Below are 22,521 nucleotides of genomic sequence, written 5' to 3'. Positions count from 1 at the left end.
TATTCAGGAGTGTATGGTACAATTGTTTCCTTCTTGATCCCCTCTTTCTTGCAAAATTCTATGAATTCTTTTGACATTTATTCCCCTACATTGTTGAACCTAAAGATTTTGATTCTCTTTCCTATTTTATTTTCAATCAAGGCTTTGAATTCCTTGAACATTTCAAAGGATTCATCCTTGTGCTTAAGGTAGTATACCCATGCCATTCTTGAGAAGTTGTCAATAAAGGTGATGTAGTAGAGATGACCAACAATAGAATGCATAGGCATCAGACCACATATATAAGAATGAATGAGATGGACGATGTCATTTTTCTTGTTCTTACTAGAGGGAAATGGTCCCCTCATTTTCTTTCCACTTGCACAACCTCAACAAACTCCATCATGATAATATTGAACATCAAGGATACCTGAGTCCAATTTATTTAACTTTAGAAGTGCATCATACTGTAGATGAGCTAGCATGCGGTGCCATAACTCGCTCTAATGATTGGTATTATGAAGAAATTCTAGAAGTGGCCTACCAGTGACTCTATAGAGTCCTTCAAAACTTGATCCCAATGTGAATGCACCTCTCATAGGTGAATCAACAGGCCAAGTCAAAAATTTTAGTATGATGAAGGAAACCCTCATCCCTTTATCTTCCAATGCGGATATAGATACCAAATTATTCACTAATCTTGGTGTTGGGGTTTTAATATGGGTTATAGATTCAATCCCTTTCACATTTATTTGCCAATCCAGGGTTTGTTAATTATTTCAAGGTTATTGTGCAAAGTCTATGAAGGCCATAGGTTCCCTACCCAGTATTGAGCAATTAAAAAATAAAAGCCCTAATGAATGCTACGAATCGATTAACAACAAATTAAATAACATTAACATCAACCTAAAGTAACATGAATTAGGAATCACAACAAGATTATAAAGCGGTAAATAACGAACAAAAATTATAAAAATCAACAACATAACCAGGAAGCATACCTAGTCACAAGATTAAATCCAACAACACCTGATCGAGAGAGCAGGTCCAACTCTCTGATCAGGGTTGTGGTGAGGAGTTATAGATCACAAAGGATTATAGAAAAATGGAATTTTCATTAAACAAAAAGAGTTACAAATAAAGTTATGTTGTTACACGCCAAAGGGAAAGTATATCATTGTTTTTCGCCGAGCCTCACTTATACATTTCATCATTACATGAATAACATTTCACAAACTCCGAAATTGTGGCAATCATGTCTATCGAGTAGTAAAAAGGGTCTTTTTCACCTCTATTTACTCTACATTAATTATCAATCCAGGTACAATTTGTTATCTCAAAGAGTGTACTCAGTTTGATGCGGTCATTTGTCAGAGTAATGCTAGTAGTATAGTGCTTTAAATACAAGAGTAAACAGATCCTTGGAATAAAAATCTATTTTCAAAAAGAAACTTAACACTCTGAGACTTAAATCATTCACTCAGAAAACTACAACAATTTATCAGTCAAGGGTGTAGTAATAATAACTCCCCCTTTGTAAACTGATGTAATTGAGAAACAATTTAAGGAAAATATCATCAACCTGGGAACTGGACAACAACTGTAAATGTTCAATACAGTTTCAGATCATTCTGTGCACATCAAAGAAATGATAATCCAAATAACAGGAAATAGAACAGTGACTGATCTATTTAACTCGATTGAACAACAAAGCTTTAACCTACGAAAATGAAGCAGTAATTGCGATCTTCACTTAGAAATGATTTGAACAACAAATGGTAATGGGACAACAAACTAAAGGAAGCTATGAAATATTGAACAGCAACTTGAATCAAATGTAAATGCACAACAAAAAAAATCGAATATTACACACAACACTTCTCTATTGAAGAAACAGTAATCTAAGTTTCGGCATAACAATTATTAATCACGGTTGTGAAGAAACAAAAATTGCAATCATGGTGGAATAGCAGTCCCAATGAACAACAGTCACACTTGGGAGTAAATCGTAGATAAATAGACAATAATACCGATTTATAAATACATAGCACTGTTACTCTGTAATCGAACAGTAATGGTAATCTGTAAGGAACAACAATGTTATACCATAATATCAGTTTTTTAAAGGAACAATAATACGATATTACTTTAGAACGAGTAGCATAACATTCTTGTGCAAAGAATAACCTTACTATTCAAATAGGAACGAAATATAACAGAGCTAATACATGAAATAATAAGGAACAGTAGATTACTGAACAAAGAAGATAAAAGAAATCAAACCACACACGACTTGGAATCGAGAATTAATGGTACAGGAAGCAAGTGATCCACTAGGGCCAGGCCCTTAGCCTCCAGGGATGCACTACTTATGATTACTCTAGAATCAAAGATGGAACAACAACAAAGTTTATATATTAAGCATAAAAACAGAGTTACAGTAATTGCACTTTTAAAGAGAGACGATGATCAAATTTTCAGTTACAATAGTGAATTTCATAAAAACAACAATCGTCCACCCCCTTGGGTTAGCAATGCTATCCCTTCTTATAGTAGCCGAGTGGAGATATCAATGATACAGAGAATCGTTAAGGTAGCGATCCCTCAGGATCAAAGGATCCTGAGGTATTCGCCATATTGTTAGCTTTCAGTTATCTTCTCATTCTCTTGCACCGATTTGGTATCTCCTCTTCGCTTTCCTGGCTTGTACACTCCAATCTAGACTACCTCGTTTGGATGCAGTTCCTTGTCAAAGGGACAACAGTTGATTTCATCTTTTCATTTCCTTTGGAATGGCGATTTTCTGTTTTCCTCTTTTTCTACATAGGAAAAGGGTAATTATTAGTCATTTTACGTTGCACACAAATCTTCTAAACTTTATCATAATCTTTCACCATATACCTATTTCATAATGTAAAGAAGTTATGAATTTAAGGAAAGGATGAAAAAATAAGTGGTAATTACATACCTTCTCTAGTGCTCAACACACCCCCCTGCTTACCCTTTTTCATGCCCTCATGAAAACATTGTAATTGATATGCAAGGCAGTTAGGGAATAGGCTGGAGAAGGAATCTCATTAGGTGGTCTACAACCATGATGCCTAGCTAGGAATTCAAAAAGATGTCCTGTCTGATCTTCAGGCATTTCATATAAGGCTTGATATCCTAGTGTAGGGTGCCAAATGAATGGACTTCGGAACCTACAGCCTAACCAAGACGGGCCTTCTCTCAAAATAAGGTCACGATAGACACCCAAGGTCAGCAGCTAGATTAAAGTTCTCATAATTGAATGGTTCCCTGTTTTGGATGTTACGATTAGAAGTTTGGTATCGGAATTTGGCTGTTGTTATGGCAAGGTCTTTGATGGTAAAGAAGTATTCCACCCCTTGCTGGATGACTGCTGTGTGAATAGGTCCCAATGCTTCAACCACTCCCTGAGTTCTTATTAGGCTCCTATGTTTATTCCATAACTGCAGTCGGTCTCTATGTCCACCCCTCACCCATAAATCTAATCCATTCTCTCACCTTTGAAAGACATTGTAGGCTTTAAGCCACTTTATTTGATTAACACCAAAAGAAATAAATGCCTGCAGTTGGACATCACCCACAAAAGGGCTAGGGTTCTGCTATGTTTCTCCATCTAATACAAGATTGTGTAAATACAATTCGCATAACAATCGCTGAACTTTCACCCCATAATGCTTACAACAGTTTATGAAGTCATCCATGGTTTTTATCTCTATAGGTATTCCTGCTTTAACGGCTTTAATTTTCAATTGTAAATATCTTTCCATTAAAAAAAAAGCATAGTTCCTAGTAGGTGCCCTACATGCTAGCACGTCAGTATATAGAGAGCATAAGGTATCCATCTGTTTGATGACTATGTCTAGTCTATGGGTCACCTTTTTGAGTCTTTCTTCTGCTTTTCTCCATCCTTCAAAGGCCTGGCTTTTTGATGCGTTAATGTTCTTTAGCTACTACTGTAATTTCTCGTATTTTTCTTGAGGGACAGTATGCTCTGTAAGTTTCTCTATTGTTTACTGGGCTTGTGCCAAATCTTTTCGCAGAGTTACTGTGCTTGAGTAATTATACAACATAATAGTTGTAGGCGGGAGATCTACCTGGATCTTCTTATCACAACGTCTCATCTTTATGGTCCGAGTTTCCTTAGAGGATAGTGCCTCTATTTGAATTTCCTTATCATAGGCTGATACATTCTCTATTTGTACTTCGACATGGGCAACAGCGAGATGTTGTTCCTTTTGGTTTTGAATGGCAGGTTGGACTTGAGTAATCTTTATCTTTTTCTTAAGGGGTTTTTCCTGGGTGGCTGCATGCTTTACCATAGAGGTTCCTTTTGATTTCTTTCCCATTTTCAAAAACTTTATCTGTTGTCGAAGTTGCTTCATCACGTTAAGCAATCTATGCTGTTCCTTTTGTAATATTTTAATTTCCTCTATTTTCTTGGAAGGAACAGCCATTTGTTTACTCAGGCCTAGGCTTTGTACCTCTAGTATTGTACCTTCGCCTTGGCCAATTTCCTTATTTTCTTCTTGGGGTGTTTCTTCAGTGTTTTGCTGATCGGGTTGTTCAGGGGTAGAAACCCTAGCTTGCTCTACTGTTTCTTGGGTAACTTCTTCTTCTACCCCTTCTTTATCGTGGAATTCTTCTGGTGTATTCTGACTAGGAACAGATTGTTCCTCTTCTTCATTCTCATCACTCTTCTCTCCAGATACACTCTCATCATGGGCAGAGTGATCCTCTTCTTCTTCTTCTTCTTCATCACACAGTTCTTCAGATGCACTTTTATCATGAACAGAGTGCTCCTGCGGTCCTTATTCCTCATCACATGGTTCCTTGGATGCACTTTTATCATGAGCAAAGTGCTCCTGTGGTCCTTCCTCGGTGTGGGGGTTAAGTGGGCTGTGAGGTTGGACATATTTGCCCATATTGGCAGAATCTGGGCCAATTCATCTTCTTGCAATTGGTTTTGTAGTGGACTTCCATTGCGTTTCTCTGATTCCTCTTCCAGACCGGATTGTTCAGTCACCTCCTCTAGTTCCCCTTCATCGTTTTCCTCCAATTCTTTTTCGTTCTCCCCTCCTTCTAATTGTGGGGGTTCCTCATCTCTTAAATCATGTATTTCCACTGGTTGACTGATGTTCCCCTAGGAATTTCCCAGCATTCCTCTGATCCATGCCAATCTAACAGATTTTCTTCGTTTCAATGGTCTGCTTGATGTACTGGCAACATGTTTTCGTTTTGGGGCTAGCAAAGCCAGTCCCCCGTCTATCGTGAAAATCATTTCTTCCCAAATGCTCTACTATTGAGCAAGACTGTAGCTGGCTATCAGTCGTATTAACCTGTGGTGGCTTACTACTGACTCTACATGGTGATATTTCTTCATGCTTTGGGCAACATCGTGTAATAAAAAATTTAAAAACGCAAGGAAAATCACAGCGCATTTTTTCTTTAACACAACGAAAAGTTTAAGATGGTGTGGTCTTACCACGTCTTTCCTACCGTCACAGGTGATGTAGCTTTGGATAATTCTCGCTAATTCCTCCCATGTCTCTCCCAAGGTTACTGGTAAAACTCCCTTCCCTTTTACAGTCAGGTTCTACCCTTCATCCTGGAAGATTTTCATGGCATCTCGCAGTCTCACCTTTTTTAGAGTCCACATAGGTCTAGTGGCTGGTAGTCCTGAAACCTCTACAATTATGTCATCAGTGACTGCTATCTGTCTCCCTCTCACCATGGAATGATGTTCTTGCAATTTTTGTAAAAACTCAATTGCCACCGTCTCGTTGGATTGTTGTAGACAGTTAAGATAAACTATCCATCCTGCCATCGCTAGGATCTCTCATGCAGCATTAGAGACCATCAACACCTATGGCTCACTGTGAATTGATCTTCCTCCCATGCTTAGCACACTGTAAGAAAACACAGAGATGGCAATGAAACAGCAGACTATTCAAATTTTTAGCTCACTGTTAGCAAACACAAAGAAGATGACAGAACAACAAGTTGTTCGAATTTCGAACTTACTGCTAATTTTTGTAGAGAAAAACATGGAAATAACTTTAGAACAGTAAGCCATGCATATTGGGAAACAAAATACCGCTAAGCTTCGCTATTCCCGAGTCATAATTCTTCGAATGATAAGTTGACACGTATGCCAGTGAATTATGGGGATCACCTGCGCCCTCCCTGCAATGTGATAGGCTGTCCTCGACCATCAAATGAAGGAGCAGGGTGCTGAACTGCCATAGTACAGAGTCATAAAGGAACATTGTATACAAAAATTCCATGATTACAATGACAAGAGAATTGCCGAAATCGAGGCTTATAATAGAATCGCTTAATAAATAAGGAAATTCTGCGATATGATGTGAGAATTGGAGGATATGGAAGTTGACGTGCATAAAAGGTCTTATGCGATCATTATCGATTTTTATCGTCATAATTGATTTGTAATTGATTTTCATGTATCAAAGGTTTGAAAGGGTTATATACATAATCTCATTTGAACCATTTATAAAGATATAAGAAGAAGGGTTTTATAATTTCTATTGGTGTATAAGAAATATGACTTCAATACCATCAACAGAGCTCTGTTGCCCACAGGTGTCCATAACCTTGACAGAGTTGTTTATTACACCCTTGGAACCATAATCCTTTGTGTATGCCTAGGAAAGTGTTGTGCAACGTCAGAATGGAGGCCCTTATGCTTGCTTGGTAACCAAATAAATCATAATGCCATTCACCAAGAAGGAGTGAAAGGTGGGCAGGCCGGCTCATGATGAGACCTCATGTTCCAAGGACTTTTTGTTTTTCTGATGTGCCTCTTGGATCATATCCCTAGTGTGGTGGCCATAGTGGGAATGCCACTTTACTTTCTTCCTTATGATCATGGTAGGTTGGCTCTTGATGAGACCCCCTATCCTTCATCTAACAAACCATGTTAGAAATCATATAAACATTTTTTCTTCTTCTTTTTTTTATATATCAGTTTTCCTATTTATATACAGAGGGTGGTTCAACACTCCGTAAGAGTAGGGATGGTGGAAGAAGTCTTAACATCTCAATAGAAAAATATGCCCTTATTCTTACTCAACAATAATGATGAAAAAGAATTATGGGGGATTTAGGAAGAACCATCATGATAAAAAGAATAAATCATATCGGTATTAGTAGAATAATGACAGCAAGGTGATCAATAGTTGTGTCCTTTCCTCTTTGCACTTATCAATTCAAAGCAATTTCTTCTAAAGATAATGATTTTTATGTAATTTGTTGATTTCAGTATCCTCTAGTTTTTGTATTCGTTTCATAAATGTATAGCTGTGCTTTAAATGACCATGACTCACAAAAATGATCTAAATGGTAAAACACACAAAGAAGATAATGAACACTAAAAATATTGTTCTCAAGATAGAACAGCTACTGTACAAAAAGCGCAAGAAAAAGGAAAAATATGCTCGAAACTGTTGTTCATTGAGAGGAACAACAGTTGTCCCTTAATTGGAATGGCAAAGAAAACAAGTGCAAAAAAAAATGCAAAAATATTGTTCCTTTGGAAGGAACAACATAAAAATGAAAGCGTAGTTCCTTCGGAAAGGAACAACAGAAAAATGAAAGTGTTGTTCCTTCGGAAAGGAACAACAGAAAATGAAAGTGTTGTTCCTTCGAAAAGGAACAACAGAAAATGAAAGTGTTGTTCCTTCAGAAAGGAACAATAGAAAATGAAAGTGTTGTTCCTTCAGAAAGGAACAACAAAAATGCAGAAGTGTTGTTCCTTCGGAAAGGAACAGCAAAACGTAAAAGTGTTGTTCCTTCGGAAAGGAACAACAAAAAGGCAGAAGTGTTGTTCCTTCAGAAAGGAACAACAAAACGTGAAAGTGTTGTTCCTTCGGAAAGGAACAGAAAAACGACGGAAATGTTGTTCCTTCGGAAAGGAACAATAGAATGAAAAAATGTTGTTCCTTCGGAAAGGAACAAAAAATGGCGAAAATGTTGTTCCTTCAAAAAGGAACAACAAAATGCAAAAGTGTTGTTCCTTCGAAAAGGAACAGCAAAATGGTGGAACTGTTGTTCCTTCAGAAAGGAACAACAAAATGCAAAAGTGATGTTCCTTCAAAAAGGAATAGAAAAGCAGTGAAAATGCTGTGCCTTTAGAAAGGAACAAAAAAATGCAGAAGTGTTGTTCCTTCGAAAAGGAACAGTAGAATGGTGAAAATGTTGTTTCATCTGAAAGGAACAACAAAATGCAAAAGTTGTAGAAATGCAGAAATCTATACAGAAAATAATTTACACAAACAAAACAAAAGAATTATGTACAAAATTTAAAAGCAATCAAATCACTTAATGAACCAAAAGTAAGGAGGATTTCTCTTCCTCAATGAGAATCTGCGTGTCGGAGTCTTCCCGAAGTTGCTGGTAGAAGGATTCCCGAGTAAGTGGTTTGTGGTACAATCGAACTAAGTGGCCATTTGCCTTAAAGGTATGTCTAGATCCATCGATGGTGGTTAAAGTAATGGTGCCATTATCATGTACCTTCTGGATTTCGTATGGTCCCAGCCAGCGAGTCTGAAGTTTCCCTGGAAAATCCTAGAACCTCGAATCGTATAGGAGTGCCCAATCTCCTTCGCGAATGACTTTTTTTTTGATGAGGGCATCATGCCATTTGGTTCTCTATTCTTGGATTAATGAAGTATGTTGAAGAGCGGAGAGCCTGATTTCATCCAGCTCGTTGATCTGCTATAGTCTATTAATCTGGGCCTTGTTTAAATCTAAACTGACTTCTTGTGCTGTTCTCAAGGTCTGTATTTCAAATTCTATTGGAAATATGGGTTCCTTTCCAAATACTAGCTGATATGGTGAATAACTAGTAGTGCTTCTCCATGTTGTTCTATATGCCCACAAGGCTTCCGACAATCTTGTAGCCCAATCACATCTATGTGACACAATGGTTTTTGTCAGTATTGCTTCTATTACTTTATTCATGCTTTCTACTTGGCCATTGGCCTGTGGGTGGTATGGAGAGGTAATTTTACGCGAAATATGATAGTTTTTTAGTGTTGTAGCAATTTTATTACCAGCAAACTATGGTCCACCATCCGTGATTATGTCTCTTGGGAGGCCATATCGCACAAATATGTGGAACAGGAACTGAATGATGGAATCCTCTGTAGCTCTTGGCAATGCCTCTGCTTCAACCCATTTGGTGACATATTCTATTGCTACCAAAATATATGTTTTCTGGTTTGATGATGGATTGATTGGACCAACAAAATCGAGCGCCCAACATTCGAATGGTTCAATGACTAGCTGTGGGTTCAGAGGCATTTTGTCGGACTGTCCAGGGCATCCTGCTCTTTGGCAACTGTCACAAGCTTGAACAAATTTCTTTGCATCTTTGAAGATTGTGGGCCAATAATACCCTATTTGCAGAACTTTGTGACTAGTTCTTCGATTTGCGAAATGTTCGCCACATGGTCTATCGTGACAGGCTTTCAGAATGTCAAAAATTTCATCTTCACAGACGCATCTTCTGATGTGCATATCTGCTCCTGTATGAAATAGGTAGCCCCCAATCCAAGAAAATTGGGTACTACGCTAGACAATCTGCTTTCATTCATTGGGAGTCAAATGTTTTGGTAATTTTCCTACTGCTAAATAATTTGCAACATAAGCATACCAGGGTGTTTTGACAGTAACAACGAACAAATTTTCATCTGGAAATTGGTCTTCGACTTCTACTGTGTCCATTGGTTTTGGCATTCATGAGAGAAAGTCAGCTATAGGATTTTCTTTTCTAGGCTAGTCTTTTATTGTGATGTCGAATTCCTGCAATAAAATCAACCATCTTGTTACTCTACCATTTGTGATTGGTTTATTTGCTAAATATTTTATGGCAGAGTGATCTATATATAAAACAACAGGATATCCAGTGATATAATGTCTAAATTTATTTACAGCATGTATTACAGCTAAAAATTCTTTTTTCAGTAATGGTATAGTTCAATTTAGTAGGAGACAAATTCTTGCTAATATAATAAATTGCATATGGTTTTTTGTCTTCTTCCTGCCCAAGGACTGCTCCAATAGCTATGTCTGAAGCATCTGACGAAATTTGGAATGGGAGGTCCCAATTTGGACCTCTGAGTACTGGGGTTGTTGACACAAGCTTTTTCAGATCCTCAAAAGCAAGGTCACATTTATAGGTCCAAACAAAGTCAACATTTCCTGTCAGTGCATATAGAGGTGCAACAATGTGAGAGAAATGTTCTATAAATCTCCTATAATAACTAGAAAATCCAAGAAAACTACGTACCTCTGTCTATGTGGTAGGAGTAGGTATCAACAAAATTATTTGAATTTTGGTTTGATCTACCTGTATTCCAGCTGCTGAGATATAATGACCTAGGATGAGTCCTTCAGTCATCATCATAGAGCATTTTTCATGGCTCGGGCAGAGCCTGGTAGCGATACATTGTTGCAACACCTTTTCCAATGTGTCTAGTGCTAGGTCGAAATCATCTCCATATGGTGTGAAATCATCCATGTATACTTTGAGCCCTTCATTTATTAAATCTAAAAATATGCTGAGGATAGCCCTTTGAAATGTGGCAGGGGCATTGCATAGGCCAAAGGGTAAGAATCTGTGGGCAAACGTTCCCCAAGGACAGGTAAAAGTAGTTTTGTCTTGGTCTTCAAGAGCAATCTGAATCTAATTGTATCCACTAAAGCCATCCAAGAAAGAAAAGAATTTATTTCCTGCTAATGTATCTAATACCTGGTCAATGAATGGAAGGGGAAAGTGGTATTTTTGTGCTGCTTTATTTAGTTCTTTGTAATCTACACAAATCCTCCACTTTCCATTCTTATTTGGCACCAATACAAGCGGAGAGACCCATTTGCTATCGGAGATAGGATAAATAAATTTTACATCTAAACGTTTTTGTAGTTCAGCTTTCACAATGTCTTTTAGATGAGGGTTAAGTCTTCTTTGGGGTTGGCGAACAGGTCTTGCATCCTTTTCTGTGTAAATTTGGTGTGTACATAACTGGGGATCGATTCCCTACATGTCTGGATAATCCCATGCAAATGCTTCCTTGTATTTTCTCAGTAGTTGGATCAACTTCTCTTCTTGTTTGGGAGTCAAGTTACTATTAATGTTTAAAGTTTTCCCTGGCTCAATCTCTAAAGTTTTGCTATTTGAAACAAAGGTAGTAGGTATTGTTTGATCATGAGTGTCTTTGAGAGGATCTTCTTCTAATTCATTATCAAATGCTGCCTCTATCATTTGACATTGTATGTGGGATCTGGATTCAGCTTGGTTAATAAAGTTGTTAATAACATCATCCTCTGTTTGATCTTTGAAATTGAGGGCATCTTCTATAGTTAATGGGGATCTAATGTTTTTGGTAAGGTATGATACAGGATGTTTGTTAGTTTTTATTATCGTCACACTTGGATGGGCGGGAGGGTATAGGGCTAGATTCTTGATGTTACTTCCTCTAGTTATGGTCATACTGCCTTGTCAGCAGCTAATGTAAGCATCAGCGGTTGCAAGCCAAGGTCTGCCTAAAATTAACGAATGTCCATCAAGTCAGTTTTTGGGGTTTATTATTAGAAAGTTGGCAGGATATTCCCAGGAATCAATGGATACCATGACATCATGTAGTGTGCCTTCCATCCTAATCATTGATCGGTCAGCCAGTTCCAATAAAGTGGAAATCCGTTCTACTGATGTAATGCCTAGTTTTTGACAAGTGGTGGTTGTTAAGATAATAATTTCAGCCCCTAGATCAACTAAGGCATTTGAAAAGGTTTTTCCATTAATTTGCATTGTCACTATTGGATTTCCTGGGTCTTCATATTTGACAGGTGCTTCTCTTCCTGATAACAGGTCAGATAAGGTGCCAACTACTTGGACTGTTGGGTTATTATTATTCTCCTCCTTGGTTTTTTTATACATAGCTCTTTGATGGTCTTTGCATATATTGGGATATCTTGGATAGCTTGGAGGACCGAGATTTTTATGTACAAATTCTTAAGTTCTCCCAGAATATCAATGTCGGGATGTTCTATAGGACACGGTATAATTAATCGTTCTGGGAATGGCAGAGAAGATGTGGTTTTTTGATTATGAGTCTGTTGTCTGATCACATCTTCTTCTTGTGATGGTTTTTCTACAGGTACTTGATTTTCAACTTGAATAGTTTTATCTCCCTCGGTTTCTACAATATGCCCAAATCTTAATTGAATGTCATTGCATTCCCTTAGATTGGTTTCTAGTTCTGGTGTTTCAAATATTTGAATAGATTAAACTGGTCTGTTATTTGGGTTTGGGTTGGGTTGGGCTAGGAGTTGCGGTCTTAAATTGGACTCGGGGTTTTGTTGTAGTGCTGGAAGTGTAGGTTGAGGGAGTGGAATGGTTCCTACTAGTTGATTCATTGGTCTTTGCCAGTTTGTTTGCCAGGATTGACTCTGCAAGGTAGGAGGGGACCATTGTGTTGGATATACATTATTTTTCCAATATGGTGGAGCATAGGGAAGATTTGGCCAATTGGCTTGGCTTGTTTGATTCGGCCATGGTAATGATGAAGGAAATGGTTTTTGTGACCAATTTGACAAGGGAGGTTGATTTTTCCACATTGTATTATATTTCTGAGCATGATATTGTGGAGGCTGAAAAGAAGAAGCTGGATCGGGGAACATACCTGATTGTCGCGGCTGCCATTGACGACATTGATTAAGTAGGTACACCAGTTCCGGTTCCTCTTCTGCTTCTTTGTATACCACTTTCAAACCAGGAAGTGAGGGACAACTTTCTGTAGAGAGGTATTTTGTACAAATGGTGCAAACTTGAATCACATCTAATGGGCACTCTTTGTGGCTGTGTTTCTTTCTGCATCCGGGACGAAAGATTTTCCAGATTTTTCTCTGCCTCTGCTTGTTTCTGCTTGGCTTGCATAATATTGAGTTGTGTTGTCAGAGTTCCCAATATGTCAATTTTGAAATTTTATAATAAATTTCCAATTTTTGTGCGAGTTACTCCTTTTGCAGAGATCTTGTTGTCCCTTGTAAACCTGTCATGTTATGCTAGTTTTAGCCTCAGTGTGCTTCCTCGTGAGCTCCTGATACATAAATCAATGATGTTAGAAAAATCTTCTTGACAGATATCTCCTTTTCCCATAATATTCAGTGTTTCAATCCACTGTTCCTTCATACCTTTAATTAATGTTGTTTTTAATACATTATTAGGTAAGAGTAATGATGCATAAGGAGATCTTTGAAGATTATAGTGAAAATGTTCAACATATTCTTCTAACGTTTCATTAGGTCTAGCTACCGTCTGAAATATTTCATATTTTAATTCTCTGGATCTACAATAATCCTGATATTTCTTCAGGAAAACACCTTTCATCTGATCCTAGTCATTGATGACACCTCCACCCAACCCCATAAACCATCGTAAAGTAGCTCCTTTTAAGGTAGAGGGAAATAGTTTCAGCTTTTGGGGGTTGGTGGTATAGTCATATCCTTTGCACAACACATTGAATTCAAACAAAAATGCATCTGGGTCTTCCGATGTTAGGCCATGAAATGTAGGGATATGCTGAAGAGGAATTGCCTTCATAGGTGCATTGACTGCAGTATCTACAATGGGATATTGCAGTGTGGAGGTTTGGGTGTTTGGCTGGTTCTGGGCCATTTGGTCAAATATGTGCCAATTACCTTCTAGGATTTCTAGGAGGGTATTCTTAGGTTGGTTCGATAAAGCAGGGATGGTCTTAATAGGAATGGCCTTAACAATACTCCCTTCGTCTGGGATGATGAGAGTTCCTAATGTCTGGGGAGGATTTTGGCTCTTGAGGTTCTTCAACTTTGCTATGAATGATTTTTGCAGCACTTCCCTTATCTGGACTGCTTAATGGCTGAATTATCACAAGAGGAGATCTTGGTTCTTTAGTTTCCCTTGTTTCTCTGTTATCAGGAAATCTAGTGTCTATGCAGAGCTGCTAGTCCCACTAAGGTTGGTAGCTACCTTAGAAACAAACAAACTAAAACCACTTTCGTTCTCCTTTATGAGAAGTAGATAAGAGGGGAACAAAGGAGACCAACCTCTGTCTTGCGCTTGGTTCCTTGCTTGATTCCTCTCCCTTCGATAGATCTTTGCCACTCGCTTCCTCGTCTACCCAGCTTCAAAGAGCACCTGTAAAATCAAAGCAACATAACACTATCCAAGAACATAGATCTACTATCATAAACAATATAGGACCAGATATATATAATTATCACACAAATGCATATATCATCAATCATACAAGAATGTGGAGGAAAACTTGAATAGCTTTATTAATAATCAAGAATAGCAAAGAGGATTACAACCAATTGTTCTAACCCAACGTCATCCTCTCAGCAAGAAAGCCCTTCTTCACCTCATGAAAAGCTTAGATCAACCAACACTATGATGTTACACCAAGAAACCAGCAACACTTCCTTACAAGATACAAAATTCCAGCCTCTGGATCTCTAGGATGAGGGATCCATATATAGATGTTTGAAAGGGGGCTGAGTCAGCTTTTGAGATTTGATTAGTGTCCTCTCTCTCATAGTTCTTGATTCCACTTGGAGATTGATGATCTCTTACTCATCCCTAGGTGAATGCAGAGAGGAAAGTGTCACAGGAGAAGTTTCTGGAAGATTCCATGATCCTCCACCTTGCAGATTGACCCTGCCATTTGTCCACTCTCGCCCATCGCACCACATAGAAGGGATTTTGATCCAGGTGGATGTTGGTGGCCACCCACCTATCCCATTTGGATCCCCACAACTGTCTCTTTCAACTTTTTCAGTTTCCTAAATTGCAGCATAGTTACTATTTTTAGCAGTTTTTTGGGTCCTGAACTTCCGGAGCCGTTTTGAGGCCCTAAACAACGTTTTTTTGGGAATCTGGGGCAACATGGGTCCATGGACCGATGTTGCCTCCCAAAGTGGTAGTACTCGGATAGATCTTTCTAACGAGCTATCGTACGCGTCAAACGAAGATCGTATGCCAAAGTTACGACCCCGGGAAATTGATGTACCAATTTACCCAAACGGGGCCCACAATTTGGCGTTTCATCTTCTAGGGTTAGGTTTCGGGATGTGAAGGGTTTTTCATTGTTTCTCAACAATAAATAGGCCTTCGAGCCTCATTGTAACACAGTTTGAAACAGCTCAGAGGCATGTAGCCAACACATCTCTTCTCAGAGATAAGCTACCATCGCCCTAGCTGGGTTATTTCTATTTGTAAGCATATTTCAGTATTTTACAGTAATGAAATGAAGTATTATTTCCGCTGCATCTCTGTTTTTATGGTTATCGCATCTCTGTATTTATGGTTATCTCTGTAATCTATTGCGTTCCTGTTTAAATCCGGATCAGTGGGTGAAGGGTTCGCCGCTACAATTCATTGTCGACAGTGGCAGCCAAAAGAACCTCATTTCAGCAGAGGTCGTGAAGCGGTTGGGCCTACCGACTACACTACACCTACAACCGTACAATATCGGATGGCTTCATGAAGGACGAGATCTCAAAGTTCGCCAGCAGTGCCGCCTTCCCTACAGCATCAAGCCCTTCACGGACGAGGTATTGTGTTATGTTACACCTCTCGATGTTTGCGATGTATTATTAGGCCAACCATACTTGTGGAGGCGACATGCTGTGTATGAGTCAAGGCCTCGTGCTGTCATTATTTCTTTGAATAATTCATTATACAGGATACCGGAGGTAGCCCCACCTACCGCCACATCTTTGATCACTACCAAGAAAGGCAGCAAGCTCATATCACAGACCAGGAAATTCATCTGTCTGGTTCACTCCCAAAGTAAGGGGAAGATCGTTGCTACATCCATGACCCCTGCAAAGGGTTCCTCCACACAGCAGCAGCAGCAAAGGGATACGGTCATGACAAAACACAGGAACAACTTCTCCTCACCCACATGGGTACCACACAAGTTTCAGGTGGGCAACAAAGTCTGGTTGCATCGACAGAAAGAACGCCTTACCAGAACCCATCAGAAACGCAGGCAACTCCGACATGGTCCTTACACCAGTACCAAGGCTACGGGCAACAATGCTTCGAAGCACAACATTCCTCCATTCCTTGGCTTGCACCGAGTGTTCAATGTGGACCGTCGTCGACCATGCTTCCCACCATTTCTGGTCACATCAGAGAGTGCAGAACAGCTCACCAGAGATACATCTCAGCAGAAGCTTCCTCATCTCAAGGAGGATCTCAACGCAATGGGGACCATTGCTTCCTAAGGGGGGAGGAGTGATCCAGGTGGATGTTGGTGGCCACCCACCTATCCCATTTGGATCCCCACAACTGTCTCTTTCAACTTTTTCAGTTTCCTAAATTGCAGCATAGTTACTATTTTTAGCAGTTTTTCGGGTCCTGAACTTCCGGAGCCGTTTTGAGGCCCTAAACAACGTTTTTTTGGGAATCTGGGGCAACATGGGTCCATGGACCGATGTTGCCTCCCAAAGTGGTAGTACTCAGATAGATCTTTCTAACGAGCTATCGTACGTGTCAAACGAAGATCGTATGCCAAAGTTATGACCCCGGGAAATTGATGTACCAATTTACCCAAACGGGGCCCACAATTTGGCGTTTCATCTTCTAGGGTTAGGTTTCGGGATGTGAAGGGTTTTTCATTGTTTCTCAACAATAAATAGGCCTTCGAGCCTCATTGTAACACAGTTCGAAACAGCTCAGAGGCATGTAGCCGACAAATCTCTTCTCAGAGATAAGCTACCATCGCCCTAGCTGGGTTATTTCTATTTGTAAGCATATTTCAGTATTTTACAGTAATGAAATGAAGTATTATTTCCGCTGCATCTCTGTTTTTATGGTTATCGCATCTCTGTATTTATGGTTATCTCTGTAATCTATTGCGTTCCTGTTTAAATCCAGATCAGATTTTCAGTATGCATCGGACCTCCCATGTGCATTTAGGTGGGATGCAGCGCACTTTGACCATGGAGATGATGAGATGGTCCAATTTTGACCAGTTCTGAGTAGTTTTTCATGGAGAACTTCTGGGAGATGATGTAATCATCTGACCTTGTTCTTTTAGGGGTTGGAACAACAATTTTAGGGACTTAGGAGCCCTTGGTTTATGGACATTTATGATTTGGGTTGTAGTGCCCAAAAATGTCTATAACAGTTGCCCCCTAAAGCATGAGGTCGTTAATATTTTTGATGTCGGGTGAAATGCTTTATCATGAGGATCCGAAGTTTTTTTTTTTTTTTTCGAGATGGAAGGTGACCTGTAATAAGATACAATACAATAAATTATCTTCATAATATTTTCATGATCTAGATGAGGCAGGCATTCCCATGCTCAGCTTTATAAATTCATTTTCATGTACATAAGACAGACAATCTTCTGCGTGCAGACTGATGATTCTGGTAGAGCCATCATCCCTTAGGTTGGATGATTATCTGTGTAGTAATGATGTACATTTGATGTCTTTATTTTCCTGAATATATATCGCAGCCCAGATGGATGAAACTAGATGCAGGGTCTTCAATCTCGTTCGATCTTCACTCAAAGTACAAGTCGATCCATGTGATAGATGTTCTGGAGTCGAACATGGAAAGACATCGCCTGATTACCAACCAATGATGTAAGCTGTTAACAGGCACGAGAGGAATCACCAATAATGATGATGACCCTCAAGGTACTACAGTACAATTCACGTGGTGTGAATAAGGGACTTGGCGTCAAACACCACACAAAATCTTTCGGTCGAAGGCCATTGATGTAAACCTGTCGCCGGAAATGAGAAACTTGCCATTGAGGCATGCACGCTTCAAAGTACTGAAAGGGTTGTACCTAGATCGACTTCCTGGATAATAAGCTAATGTCAAAAAGAAGTGATCTATCATAGGAGGGCCTTAGTGAATCCCACATCAATGACACGAAATAGAGCAAATGATTTTAATGGAGGTGAAAACGATCTGATGATATAAGGTTTAGGGTGGCGGTCATGAAAGAACAGAGCGTGAATGTATTGCAGTGGATGAGACATAGGTGAATTCTCTGAGCGACTTCTCTTGAACATATCAGCGACACTGACATGATGGATTGGTAGCGTTAACCCCAAATGTGGATGGTGTGACGGACCCATGGTGATATGACCAGTGAACGGAACTCGACTCGGATGTGGAGTGAAAGTGTCATGTTCAATTGCGACTTGCTACCAATAAAGTTTTTTCAAGTTTTCTTCCCAGTTTTTCCCCAGTCATTGTTGACCAGTACCTCTTTATTTTTGTCAAGCTTGAGGAGGATAACATATGCTTGTTCTATAATTTACCGCAAACCCATCGCTATGTTTTAACGAGTCTAGCGATAGTGAAACTCGTTCTTTTCTGTATGGACAAGTTTGTCGCTATTTGGTTTTAACGAGTTTAATGACAAAGATAACTCGATCCTTTTCAATTTTAGAGAGTCTGAAAAGGGACGTAAAGAAAACTCCAGTAATCTTTTTCGTCATATAATCCCTTGAGTCCGAAAAAGTATAAAACAATACAAAAGGGATGAATTTTTGGTACTTTTAACGAGCCGAACAAAACAAGCGCTCGATCTAAAGGAGGGATAGCACTTCTGGTCACTTTAACGAGCTGGAGAGGCCAATTACTGGGCAATATTTTCACATTTTACGAGTCAGTTGAAAATAGCTTAAAGGAGACTCGTTTTTTGAGGAACGAGTGATAAATTTGGGTAGCAGCTAATTCTAGGTAAGGTTTGGAACTTTCCAATCACGGTAGTGTCACAAGGATGGCTAATAGGATCACTCTTCGCAGCTGTTCCTCAAAAAGGGTAAATAATCAAATGGAGGTGAATGATTGGCCAAAATAGAGTGGAGGTGATGATGAGAACACGACCAAGGCTTCAAAGGCTGATGATAATACATTCACGATGGTTATTTACTAGAAATTGGTTCATTTTTTAATGAGCTTAAACTCTGGGGGAACATTTGCTCATTGCTTATGTTTATTTTTTAACGAGCTTGAATTCCGTGTTAAAATTGCTCGATATAGTGGTCATTGATTATCTTGAGTTTACCGTTGACAACTTTTGTTCCTTCAAAGGTTGTACTGCCTGCTCAATTGCTTCATCAAACTAGTTAGAAACGAACAATAAATGTTTGAAAAAATGAGTCAAAACACTAATATTTTACTTGAATTACATGAAAAGTAATATAAAAGTGGTTTTTTACCTCTCATTTTACCATTTCATTTGAACTTTTGTTTGTTGGAGCTTTGGAGGTGCTTTCCTCCTTGATTTTCACTCGCTGATTCTGGGAGATTCTGTGGACAATTCTTGGCGCCATCTGGACCAGGTAGGATCTAAACCTGAGCTCTTTAGTTTCATTCTTTCCTTTTTGAATTCTGATCATGTTTTTTGGTTTTTCTGAGCCTCTAGGGTTTTAAAAACTCGCCCTGGCTCCATCGCACCTCTTCTATATTGAAAGGTGCGATGCATGCTGGCTTGGCCATTGGCCAGTCATCATGCATCCCACCCAGAACACTACTGGGGGTGCGATGGGCACAAGGAGGGAAATTTGTGCACAGATTTTCATGGAATTTTTTTCTTGTTTTTGCCAAATCAGGATCCTGACTCTTCTCTTGTTTGTTTTCAGAGATTCATTAGAGAAAAATGCCTGTTACATGGCGAGAACGTGAGCATGAAGAATAGGACATGCTTGCTTTACATGATCTGGTTACGGTAAATGCACTGCGGAACTGTGGCCTGTTCAAGTTTTTCTGCATCTCTAGCATGAGGCAACAAATCAACTTGTTGCAATATTTTCTCGATGCCTGGGATCCTACCACCCAGGTGTTCCAGATTAGGGGCAAGTCCATCCCTTTGACTGTCATGGACATCTATTTTTTGACCGGCTTATCGAGGCATGGTGCCCCTATCTCATTATCAAGTTCGGCCCGTGGGGGTGAATCTGTGAGAGATTACATTCGCAGGTATTGCAGAGAGGGATCTCAGCTGAGTAAGGACGGCAAGATCAATATCCGAGATGTCACTGACAGGTCCCTGAGGACCATTCTGTTCACTTTTGCTAGACTGGCTGGTAGTGCGGCTCTTCATGTGGCCAACGGGTCTTATATGCAGTATGCGCTGGAATGCCTTGAACCAAAGGTGTTCAACTGGTGTGATGCAGTACTCTTTGTGATGAAAGAACAACTGACCAAGGTGAAAAACAGAAGATTGAAAAACTTTGGATATGGTTTTATTTTGACCACTTTTTCCTTGGAAAAGATCCTGCTGATGCAGCTGCAGTATGTTTCACTTGGTTTGCCTCCACCGACTGAGCCACGGATGCAGAGATGGGTCGACCTTATGGCCAGACATGCTGGTCAGTCCCAGGTTTCCTTTTCTGATACCTTTTTCGAGTGGTTCAACCGTTAGGAGATGGTTTTTTCTGAGTATCCATATGCTGGTATGGATTTCTAGGGTGATCTGGATTTGGTACTGCCGGCTGGCGAGCAGTGGGGTGTCATCGGTAAATTCTCTGACCATATCTCTGTTTATCATTTCTTTTATAATTTTCTTGTGCTTTCTTCTATCAGGACTAATCAAAACTCATGTGCTCATGTAGATGTTGGACCAGTTCAGCTAGTAGTACGCCTGAGAGTGCCAGCTGTCGCTCTAGCAGGAGAGGCTGTGGGAAGGGCTATCCTTCACGACCTTGATGTGGCCGAGACTCTCTCGACATTGTAGGATCAGGTCGAAGGCCTCACTCTTGGTATTCCGGATGTGAGGACCGATGAGCTGCCCCTGAGGTTGTAGCGACATACTACCAGCGTGCCAAGTCGATGGACTAGGCTTTTACGCATGATTGCACAGGCGGTGACTTGTTATCACCAGTATCATTAGACTAGGATGCCCCCTAGTGTTTTGAGTTTTGGGTCATTTGACCAATTTTGTCGTGGTTATAGAACATTATGTGTAAACCATAAACAAGTATATATATATTTTTGATTTTCAGAGATTTATTTTGGTTAAGTTACATGATCCTGATGCAGATGCTGATGAAATGCTTCTTTTTATAAATGTTGCAAATGTCTATCTAACACATTATTTTCCAATGAATCTATTAATGTGTTTAAGTTTATGGAAATATGCTGATATTGAATAAAATCAAATTGCCTTTCCAAAATCTTGACCCTTAGGAACATGCGATAGATAGTTGGATTTCGGATGAAGTAGATACCAGTTAGTTGTAGTATGATGAGTCGTGAGTCTAGCCTGACGACCAGTCGGCGTATGCCATGTGTGATGGCATCAGAGAGGAGTTCTATCAACGTGCTATATTCAACGATGTTATTTGTTGACCGACCAATACATACCCCTCTGAAACATACTAACTTGCCCCTTGGATCAAAAATGGCCCAGGTCGCATAAGATAGGTTCCGCGAACTCGACTCGCTCCGTCGGCATATCCAACAAACAATTCCAATAGGTTTGAAATCTGCAACAAATGTAAAAAGTGGATTACTTGACCAAAACAATTACCCTTAGCGAAAATAAAAATGTAACAAAAGCATAGGGGTTACTACACTGAATCATGCATAGTAACGCTTAAGGTACAACCCTTTATGGGGTTGCGCCAGTGGAATCCCATCATAACCTACTAACTCATAGGGTCCTTTTGCTAATACCCGTTTAATAATATAGGGGCCCATCCATAAGGATTTGAATTTACCTGCTCCCAGTATATCGCATTCCTGGTCGTAAAGTAGGACCAAGTCACCTTTTGAGAAGACACAGGGTTTGACATTCTTGTCGAACCGTGCCTTGACTCGTTTCTTATGGGCTTCGTTAGCCAAAGCGGCATCACGATGGGTTTCATCCAATTGGATTAGTTCCAAGAAATGAGCCTCCTCTTCTGAAGTTCCGGGGAGAAGGTCGACTGCGAGTTTGAGGGACGAGATTTCACTCTAAACTGGTAAGATTGCTTCTAAGCCATACACCAGTTGAAAAGGTGTACACCCGGTTGCATTCCTTACCGATGTTTGGTATGCCCACAAGGCTGAGTACAAGATCAGGTGCCAACTCCTTTTGTGGACTTCAATCATCCTTTGCAACATCCGCTTCAGGACTTTGTTGATTGCTTCAACTTGTCCATTGGCCTATGGGTAATATGGAGTAGAGCTGCCATGGGACAATCCCAATTTGGCAGCCAATTCGACCATCATGTGATTGCGAAAATGCGATCCATGATCTGTGACTATAGCCTGTGGAACGTCGAATCTGGCGACTACATGATTGAAAAAGAGAAGGGCAGCTGTTTCACAGGTGTTATCTAATGTAGGCATCGCCTCGACCCATTTGGTAAAATAGTCTACTGCGGGTATGATATACCCATGCCCCCCAGTCGAGGTGGGGTTACACGTCATGAAATCAATGCCCCATTTGGCGAATGGCCCAATAGCAACTATCCGTTGCAGGGGTGCGTGTG

The sequence above is a fragment of the Pinus tabuliformis genome, chromosome 6 (genome assembly GCF_031772625.1).
Source record: "Pinus tabuliformis cultivar Carrire ecotype Pingquan chromosome 6, CPIR1, whole genome shotgun sequence".
NCBI classification, from domain to species: Eukaryota; Viridiplantae; Streptophyta; class Pinopsida; order Pinales; family Pinaceae; genus Pinus; species Pinus tabuliformis.
The sequence above is the reverse complement of the archived record's forward strand: the minus strand, read 5'-3'. Positions refer to the sequence as shown.